A 10062-nucleotide genomic window follows, 5' to 3' on the forward strand; every position below is an offset into this window, starting at 1 on the left:
TCAAAAAGTCAACGGTCAACCCTCAACCGACTTACACTTAGTGTAGCACACTGATCTTCGCTTAGTGTAGAGCTACGCTTAGCGTACTGAAGGCTACACTCAATGTAGAACCCTTGTTCCCTAAAAACTTCTATTAAGCTCTTAATACAAAAACCCAAACTCTCAAACTTTAAGATTTGATCTAAATGAATATCTTAATGGATAAAGTCTCTGACTTTATCCCTTGGCATGGCCAAGAAGAACACAAAACCAAACCGAGTGTAACACCTCAAAATTTAGACCAATTTTTTTTTTTCATTTTTAAAACTTCCAAAAACATAGTTTCACAACCAGATCGATTACATTCACCTTCCCGATGTCCTACGAAGCTTTACACTTGGTTCTACAAACACCTTTTTCCTTAAAAGAGCACACAAAACAGTTTAAACGCTCCAAAACTCACAAATGGTGGCTAGGGTTTCAAAGGAATGTTTTAGGAAGGTGGGGGTTGAGCATGGGGATGATCTTAAGGAGTTAGAGACTTTAAATATGGTTCTCAACCCCAAGAAATAGGTTTTTGGTGTTACACACCTATGCTTAGTGTAACCCAACTTACGTGTCACACCCCAAAACCGAGAACGACGGAAACTTTTTGGGGCGGAGGACGTCATGTAATGTATCACAACAATGTAAAGTAGTAAACAAGCAACAACATCATCCATTGCATTAATAGTATAATTTTAATTACAAGTGTGTTATTTCATAGTATAAAATAACAAAATGAATATTCAAAATAAAAGACGAGTCTTGACTGCTTCGTCTTCACAAAACCTGGTCGTCGTACCTGTCTATTTGTGACCTGAGAATACAAGTTATTTTGAAAGCGAGTATCAGCAATAAAGCTGGTGATTTCATAAGTATTATATGTCTTTGATTTGTAAAACTGTAAAGAAAGACTTGTAAATGTTTGAAGAAATGTTTGTATCAATGAACATGTTTGTAAGTAATTGTAAACGTTTGAAAATCCTAGAAAATCCCATATTTCCTACTAGTATAAAAAGTAGTCTTCTACCAAGACCCAACTGTTTTGAAAGTATGTATCACTGTCAATGTGACGGTTTTTCCCTTGTATAACTATTATTATTATAAAACTATCGTCTACCTCATCGTTTATGTGTATGTGTCACAATATAAAGGTAATAAGGAAAATAGTCTATCTATATCAAATATATTCTACCTCGTCGTTCATGTGAATGTGTTACAAAGTAAAGGTAAGAAGGAACATAATATAATAACTAAAATTGTATCCTTTTGTACTAGGATATTCACGGCGTGGTAACTCGCCGAACAGTACAACCGTAGACACCCGTCAATGTGCATTTTCCCTATTGTAGCTAACAGCCTTGGGGGTGGAATGGTAGGTCCCGAAACGTATGTAATAGAATCTATGTAATAGTATCTATGTAAACGTATCTATGGAATCGTATCTATGTAAACGTATCTATGTAATCATATCTCTTGTAATTGTATGTCTTGTAATTGTATGTAATCGTATCTCTTCATATAGTATGTAATGTATTAGTATAGACTCATGAATGAATTGACTATTATAGTATGTAATGTATTAGTACTTGGAATAGTAAGTAGTATCTCCTAACTATACCTATTATAGTTACTAGTAATGTACGTGTATAACCGAAAGTATGCCTTTGCTACCCAAAGGTACTGAACTGACTGATGAAACTTTTATGTCTATATATGTATACATGATATATAACTAATATTTAGACGACATTTGGACGAATAACTGATGCCCTAAGGCCACATCCCAACGAGGAAAAGGAAATAAAGCGAGCTAGCCGTCCTAAGTCCTTTAAACATTACTTATATAACTATACATATATAGACATGCATTTGACAATATAAAAGTATAAAAGAAGTTTTGTAAAACCTTTGAAAACTTTAATAACTAAGAAATGATGACTTGATGTCAGTTTATAAAACGATTTGAAAGTAGATTGTTTGATAAGACAATTTTAAGTATAAGGAAAACCATTGTTTGAAACACAATTGTAACAGAGTTTGAAAGGAAACATATGGTATGTAAGACAGTTTGATAAAGAGTTTTAAGCATGTAAAAACGTTAGAGACAGTCATTTGAAGTAATAAGTTTGGTAAAACAGCTAAATGTGTAGTAAATCCATTTGTATGCTAGTTATTAAACACATGTGATTGATATAATAACTAGCATGATTCAACTTGTATTCCCCCCATAAAAGCATTTATAAACATTTAACAACATTTAAAAGGTTAATTAAGGGGTATGAACTCACCTGTTGTGAGTGGATCGGATGGAAGTGTCGGACAAGTGCTTGGTGTCAAGTGAAGACTTAAACACACACAATGATCCTAATAACATATAAAGACATATGTATATATATAATTAATGATTGTAACACTAATTAGACAAGTATAAACACCCTAATGTGAGGAAAACACTTTGGTCAAAGTGTTAGGAGGCCATTGGGTTGCAACAAAAGATTGCAAGGCATTGTAAGTGAGTTTATGGTCAATGGACCACACTTAATGGAGTTTATGGCCCAGGGGAGTTTACTCCTGGCCGTAAACTCTCTAATGGGTCTCCATTTGAGGCTTAAAGGTAAGGTGTCTTATGTGGTTAAGTGTTCCATGGCTTAAACAAGAGGCTAGGTGAGTTTAAGGTCCAAGAATGACCTTTACATGTGTTTACGGCCTAGGGACCACTTCCCCATGAGTTTATGGCCGTAAACTCATGGTATGAAGTACCAATTCGATGTTTGAAGTCCCTAGTTCAATGGTGTATGGTTCTAGACTAAGTTCCAAGGCTTGGTAAGGGACAAGGATGCAATTTGCCCCACTTATAAGGGCTTACGGACCAAGAACATGTCTTGGCCGTAAATACCTTTGATCTTCTGTTTCTTGGTTATTTCTAAGGCCTAAACATGTTAAACCTAGTGTACAACGAGTTAGAACAAGAGTACTTACGATCTAGGAGCTTGAATGGTCGGTTTTGGCCAAGAACACTAGTGCGTGTTCTTGGTGTTCTTGGTGAAACTTGAAGCTCTACACAAATGGAATGATTTCACGGATGAAATCATGTAAGATCACTAGTTCATGTAAGATATCAACTATTTAAGGCAAGAAACTTACGAGTTTTGAAGATCGGGGACGAAGATCGGAATGATACTTGAGAGGATTTCAGCCAAGGGAAGGAAGGAAGTGAACTAATGGCCAACAACTCATCATATAAGGTGGAGTTTATGGCCCACATGGAGTTTACGGCCGTAAACTCCATTGTGGTGGCCGTGAACTCCTTGTCAAGTTGTTTCAGGCTTGATCTTTGAGCAATAACTTTAGGAGATAAACCCCGACACTTATCCCTTAAGTGTACAAGGCTTAGAACACTCAAATAAACTCCTAATTGTGCTAAAAGGTAGCAGAAATGAGTTTGAATTTCAATGAAGTGTTTGACTGTACGGGATAGAAAATTTCGGGTTGTCACATTACGCCTTAACGTAGGTCACTAAACCTGTAACATCCAAAATTTTACGCCAAATTTTTAACTTTTTCAATCATAAATAAAACCAAAATAGTATTTGTTTACAAAATGTTTTCAAATCATTGTTCATCAGAGTGTCCCAATAACTAGATCAAAAGGATGAGGAGCGGTACGGTTACGCCTTCGCCTTGCCATGATCTCCTGAAGTACCTGAAACAATAAACTGAAAATTGTAAGCACGAGGGCTTATTGAGCTACCGCAAAATACCAATACCACCCTGTTAATACCATATCAGTAACAGACAATCAATAACATGCATATTGGGCCATCGGCCTGACTGGACCGCCCTGCAGGGCCTACAGTCTATCTAATCCTATCCCGAGCCTTCATCATGATTGGACCGCCACGTGGGTCTACAGTCTTCCCGGACCGCTCATAGGGTATGTTGGCCTTCAGCATAAAGCAGGACCGCCTCAACCCAACCAACAAGCAAATAACCATGTGCACATAACTATCATGTACTGGCATATACAAACATCAAACAATTTACATATGGTAACTCCAAGAAATTCTTAATATATACCAAGTGATTTTAGGAAGGGATCAGGCGAAACAAATCACAAGTTGCATTTGTGTCACTACAACTAAAATTCATTCATAGGGGCTTTGTTATGAATTACATGCAAAATACTTTTAAGTCAGAACATAATACAGACAAGTCTGGCTTGATAACATCTGACTTGTCACTACTATTAGAAACTTATCGTTTGTTCATCTCTACCAACTTATGATAGGACTATGCCGCCAAAGAAAAAGTCCAGACCCTCCGGAAGCACAACACCGCCCCCTCCGCCACCACCTCCGCAGTTTGATCCCATAATGTTTCAAGCTGCCATAACAGCAGCCGTGGCGGCAGCAATGTCGCAAATGGGTACAAATGGTTCCGGCGGCTTCGGATCCGGGAATACTAACTCGAATCAGGGGGACAGCACAGGGCGTACTAAGGAGTGTTCTTACAAAGACTTCACGAATGGCAAACCCGATCCTTTCGACGGAAGCGGGGGTGTCATCGCGCTGATGCAATGGTTTGAAAGGACCGAAGCAGTCTTCGAAATTTGTGCTTGTCCCGAAGCAAGCAAGGTCAAGTATGCGGCATTCACCTTCACAAGAAAAGCTCTTACTTGGTGGAACGGCATAGTTAAGTCGCTTACTCCTGCAGTGGCTAACTCTATAAGCTGGGAGGATCTAAAAGCTTTAATGCTGAAAGAATATTGCCCAAGAGGCGAAGTGCAAAAACTGGAAGAGGAACTCTGGAACCTCAAAATGTCGGGGACGGATCTCGAAGCTTATACCGCCCGATTCAATGACCTAGCACTCCTCTGTCCTGCAATGGTCACCCCAGAGGAGAAAAAGGTAGAACGATACCTTTGGGGGCTATCATCCCAGATTCATGATAGTGTATTGGCCTCCAGACCAACTACCTTCGACAGCGCCAAGGAGTTGGCACAACAACTCATCGACCATCGTGCCAGCCATGACACTACGACAACCACGCCAATTTTTGTTGTTCATGCTGCCACAACCCTCACCATGCCAACTCCCATGAAACAATACGCTGGAACCCTTCCGAAATGTAACAAATGTAGCTTCCATCACACTGGGGCTTGTAGAGAATTGCATTGCATGAACTGCAATAGGAAAGGGCACACTACCCGTTTCTGTAGGGCACCGGTACGACCCATCAACCAGTTCCCCGGCTTTGGAGTAAGCCCAACCTGTTACAAGTGTGGAGAAACAGGACACTTTAAAAGGAACTGCCCAAGTGCAAGAGATGCCAGTGGTGGTGGAAGGGTGCTTGCAATCACCGAAGGAGAGACCACCCCGGAACTGCCTGCAAATATCAATATGTGTTTCTAACATCGACGACTAAATTCCAAATTTCTTTATTTGATTAAGTCTAGCATCGATTAAAGCATGCATAGTAGTAATGCCAAGGATTAAACTGAGAGCATAAACAATAAGAAATGCCAAGGCCGTCATGAGACCATTCTATGAATTTACTTCGACTCCGTAATGGGATTGCATCATAGGGATGTAGGTCAAACCTTCGAGAACATACTTCTACTCTATAGGTGAATGGTTGAAATACATCTAGGTTCAATGATAGCCCTGACTAGGAACTCTAGTTCATTAAGAAGGATTACTAAGAATGTTATTTGTTATGATTTCCTCACTTATACATTCCCCAGTTATATATAACGAATACCTGGTAGATAATAGAATGTGAGAATTCTGACTTAGTTTCTTTTCCTCGTTGGGATGTGAAACTGAAGTAGAATCACACATTTTACTATCCGCCCAGTATTGGTTATATCATAATGTGTATAAGCTAAGTTTTCATGTATAATAACTCATCTCTTAGTTAGAATAAAAATAATGTAGAGCCGACCTTAGTCACTCACAAACTCCTTGCCTGATTTCAAATTTCGGGACGAAATTCCCTCTAACGGGGGGATGATGTGACAACCGTCAAATTCTGGTCAATTCAAAGTCAAATAAAGTCAACAATTCAAACCGGTCAACTCAACTAACCCTTGTGTACTAGAGTTTACGTTATGTAATTTCTAAACAACTCTCTATTCTAATGAGAGATCATAAATCGAAAAGTGCGTACATCTAGATCTCCTTAACCTAAAACGGTGGTATGTGGAGAGCCAAACCGATAAAACAATGTTACATACTCATCGGGAGTATGCAAGATCCTTAAACAAGGCTTAACGGGGTTTACGGACCTTGCATTGCGAAGCCGGACACTCAAAAAGGTCACCAATGAAACCTCTCTCAATCGTTTTCACTCCATCTCTTCTTATCAGAAATCTCTCTAAGTATGTGAAATCTCTCCCAAATCTCTCTTTGTATGAGAAACCTCTCCAAGAATGTCAAATCTCTCCCAAATATCTCTAAGTATGTGAAATCTCTCCCAAATCTCTCTTTGTATGAGAAACCTCTCCAAGAATGTCAAATCTCTCCCAAATCTCTGTAAGTATGTGAAATCTCTCCCAAATCTCTCTTTGTATGAGAAACCTCTCCAAGAATGTCAAATCTCTCCCAAATCTCTCTAAGTATGTGAAATCTCTCCCAAATATCTCTTTGTATGAGAAATCTCTCCAAGAATGTCAAATCTCTCCCAAATCTCTCTAAGTATGTGAAATCTCTCCCAAATCTCTCTTTGTATGAGAAACCTCTCCAAGAATGTCAAATCTCTCCCAAATCTCTCTAAGTATGTGAAATCTCTCTCAAATCTCTCTCTGTATGAGAAATCTCTCCAAGTATGTCAAATCTCTCCCAAATCTCTCTAAGTATGTGGAATCTCTCTCAAATCTCTCTCAAAATCTCTCTCAACTTTTTATAATCACTCGGGGCATTCCGACCCTCGAATTTGGCGAAAACATCCCAAAAGCGGAAGTCTACGCGAAAAACGGGCTTGAGGAACCGAAACCCCTCTTAGGACCCGAAAGTCCTCTTAGGAACCGAAACCCCTCTTAGGAACCGAAAGTCCCCTTAGGAACCGAACCCTCCTGATGAAGAAGGCTGCTGAACCGAACCGAACCTCACTCAAAGAACCGAACCGAACCTCACTCAAAGAACCGAACCGAACCTTCGCTTTTGACCCTTCGGACCGAGCCTTCGGACTGAGCCCCTCGCCTTCGCCTTCTTCTTCTGGTTCGCACTTCGCTTCCGGCTCAGCACCAGCAAGGACCGAACCTCGGCCTAGGACCGAGAGGTCTCGCTGGGAACGCTTTTTCTCCCGGTTTTCGACTAAATTCGCATTTTAGGCCCGTTTTTAATTATTTTAACACGAGATTTTCACCCAAAACTTTATTTTAACATATAAGGACCCTTAACTATTAATTAATCATATTTTTAAGGATAAAACCTTATCCAAAAGAGAGTGGGTGAAGTACAAAGGTAGAGTGTTGACTTTACTTATTTCTATGACACAAGCAACCACTCCCATACCCACTCCATGTCACTATTCACCACCAGCTCATCCCTAGTCACTTCATAGGTCCTTTCTCACTATTTTCAACTATTCCCACGTTCTTAGGGCTGGAACATCCATCCTCTCTCCTCACACTTTAATCATTCTCTCATTTTTATCAAGAATCACACTCCAAACTCTCTCATCTTTTTCTCTCTAATTCGAGAATTTCAAGGCATACTCCAAGACTCTTCTCCTACAATTAGTAAGTATCATCATCTTTCTTATGATTATTACACATCCTCCTACCCAAAATCAAAGATTGCTTACACAAACATCATCACATTCTTGTTAGATCTTCGAATCTTCAAGTGATTCTTCAAGTGTTCTTGGGTTGAACACTTCTCTTCTTCAACACTTACCTACTGCAATCACTCAAGGTGAGTTCATACCCCTACATTTTCATGTTTTCTCAAGTTTTTAGGGGGGGGGGGGGGGGGGAATACAAGTTAAAACACCAAGAACATAACTAAACTTTTCTAACAGCCTTCATCAGAAACGTTCAACTCCATTCACGGACTGTTTTGGACAACTTAAACATTTTAGTTTTCAAAACTGTTTTAGGTGCATGTAGTTGCACTTCTTAGCTTTAAAATGACTACTTGCACATCTCCATACAATTTTTCTACAATTTATGGTGATTTTTACAAAACTGCCTATCATTTCAAACATCAATCCGGACCAGTCTGTGATTATGGACTTTTTCACACAAGTAAGAGGTCATTAAAAATTATAATAAAAATTATGAACAAACTAGACTCATTTTCCAAACTCTCAGAAGTTACAGAACTTGATTTGGACATCTTATGATTTTTCTACAAATTTTCCAATAACAGTTACAGAAAACGTTATTAACAGAAAAACACTATAAATTTCATTTCACCTTGTAACATGTTGAGCAAGGTATACATCATTATGTGATTATGTGTTGTTGCAATATATGACAATTTTGTATTCTTATATAGACATACATCAGAAAACAAATGGATTTTTACCTCCACAAGTATGGCAAATATATAAATGATATTACAAGGCTATACCCATTAAAATATAAACATTGGTAAATTATGACAAGTAAGGCTTATGCTCACTACCCACACAAATATTTAATAAACTATAATAGGTATATTTTAGGGTTATTTTACATAACAAACACATTATTAAAGGTTTTACACATACAAAAGGGTTATTACCACTATGGATAATTATGATAAACTATAATAAGTATAGTTAAGCCATTATACCCCCACAAACGAACACGCTAGTTATAATCGGTATAGTTATGGCATATATATATATATATATATATATATATATATATATATATATATATATATATTACAAACAAAGTGATAAACTATAATAGGTATAGTTTATGTTTCATCTACACTATGAACTTAATTACAAGAAAGGAATTCACCATCACCACCACTTTTGATAAGCTATAATATGCATAGTTCATGTTCACTACCACTATCACTATTTGATGAACTATGATATGTATATGTTATATTTCCCCATCACCACCACTTTTGGTAAACTATAATATGCATAGTTCATGTTCACTAGTCACTATCACTATCCGATGAACTATGATATGTATAGTTTATGTTCACAGTCACTATTAATATTTCGTACACTACACTAGGATTGGTTCCGGTTATTGGGTTTAAGTCCACATTCACTTTCGCATTGTTAGTTTTCAGCTATAATTTCTAAGTGTATATGGTAGAGTGATATAGAATCTAGTCGTGATTGGCTTAGAATTGGTGGGCCCGCCTCATCTCCTGTTCCTTGTTTGGTTGTGGACCTAGGGCAGACCCATTATATTCAACGTTTTATCAACTTAAATCTTATATAACTCATATACGCTGGACGATTATAGGAGAAGTCTACGGGTCATTCTAGGGTTCATTAATGTACCATATAGGAATATTCTATTCACACTTAACTAAGAAAATATTGGATTTTCTGGAAATCAACTCTATCGATTTTATAAGGAAAACGGTTTCTACTCCAAACAAAACTCTTATGAATTCACCAACTTAATTGTTGACACTCTTTCAAAACTACTTGTATTCTCAGGAAGTCAGTGAAACAGGAAAACTTCAGCGCTTTGAGGATGGGACGTTAAACCGTCAACAATTTATTTTTGTCATCATAATGTAATTGATTTTGAAACATGTAAACATATACTTTGGTGTAACTTTTTCAATTATATTTATGATGGTTGTATTTACTTTGAGCACTATTATACACATTGTTGTGATACTGTACATGAAGTCCTCCACCCTCGGACGTTTCCGCCATCCTTGGTTTGGGGGTGTGACACATGTGCACATAACTATCATGTACTGGCATATACAAACCTCAAACATATCTATCTCACTGATCATCAATTATAGAAATCTCTCGTAACTAGAGCACCGACCTAGCAGGTCACTAACATACCAATCCCTACGGATCATAAGAGCATAATATACTGTCTATCCTGATTCCGAT

This window comes from Lactuca serriola, chromosome 3 (assembly GCF_051521515.1).
Source record: "Lactuca serriola cultivar US96UC23 chromosome 3, Lser_US96UC23_V15, whole genome shotgun sequence".
Classification (NCBI taxonomy): Eukaryota; Viridiplantae; Streptophyta; class Magnoliopsida; order Asterales; family Asteraceae; genus Lactuca; species Lactuca serriola.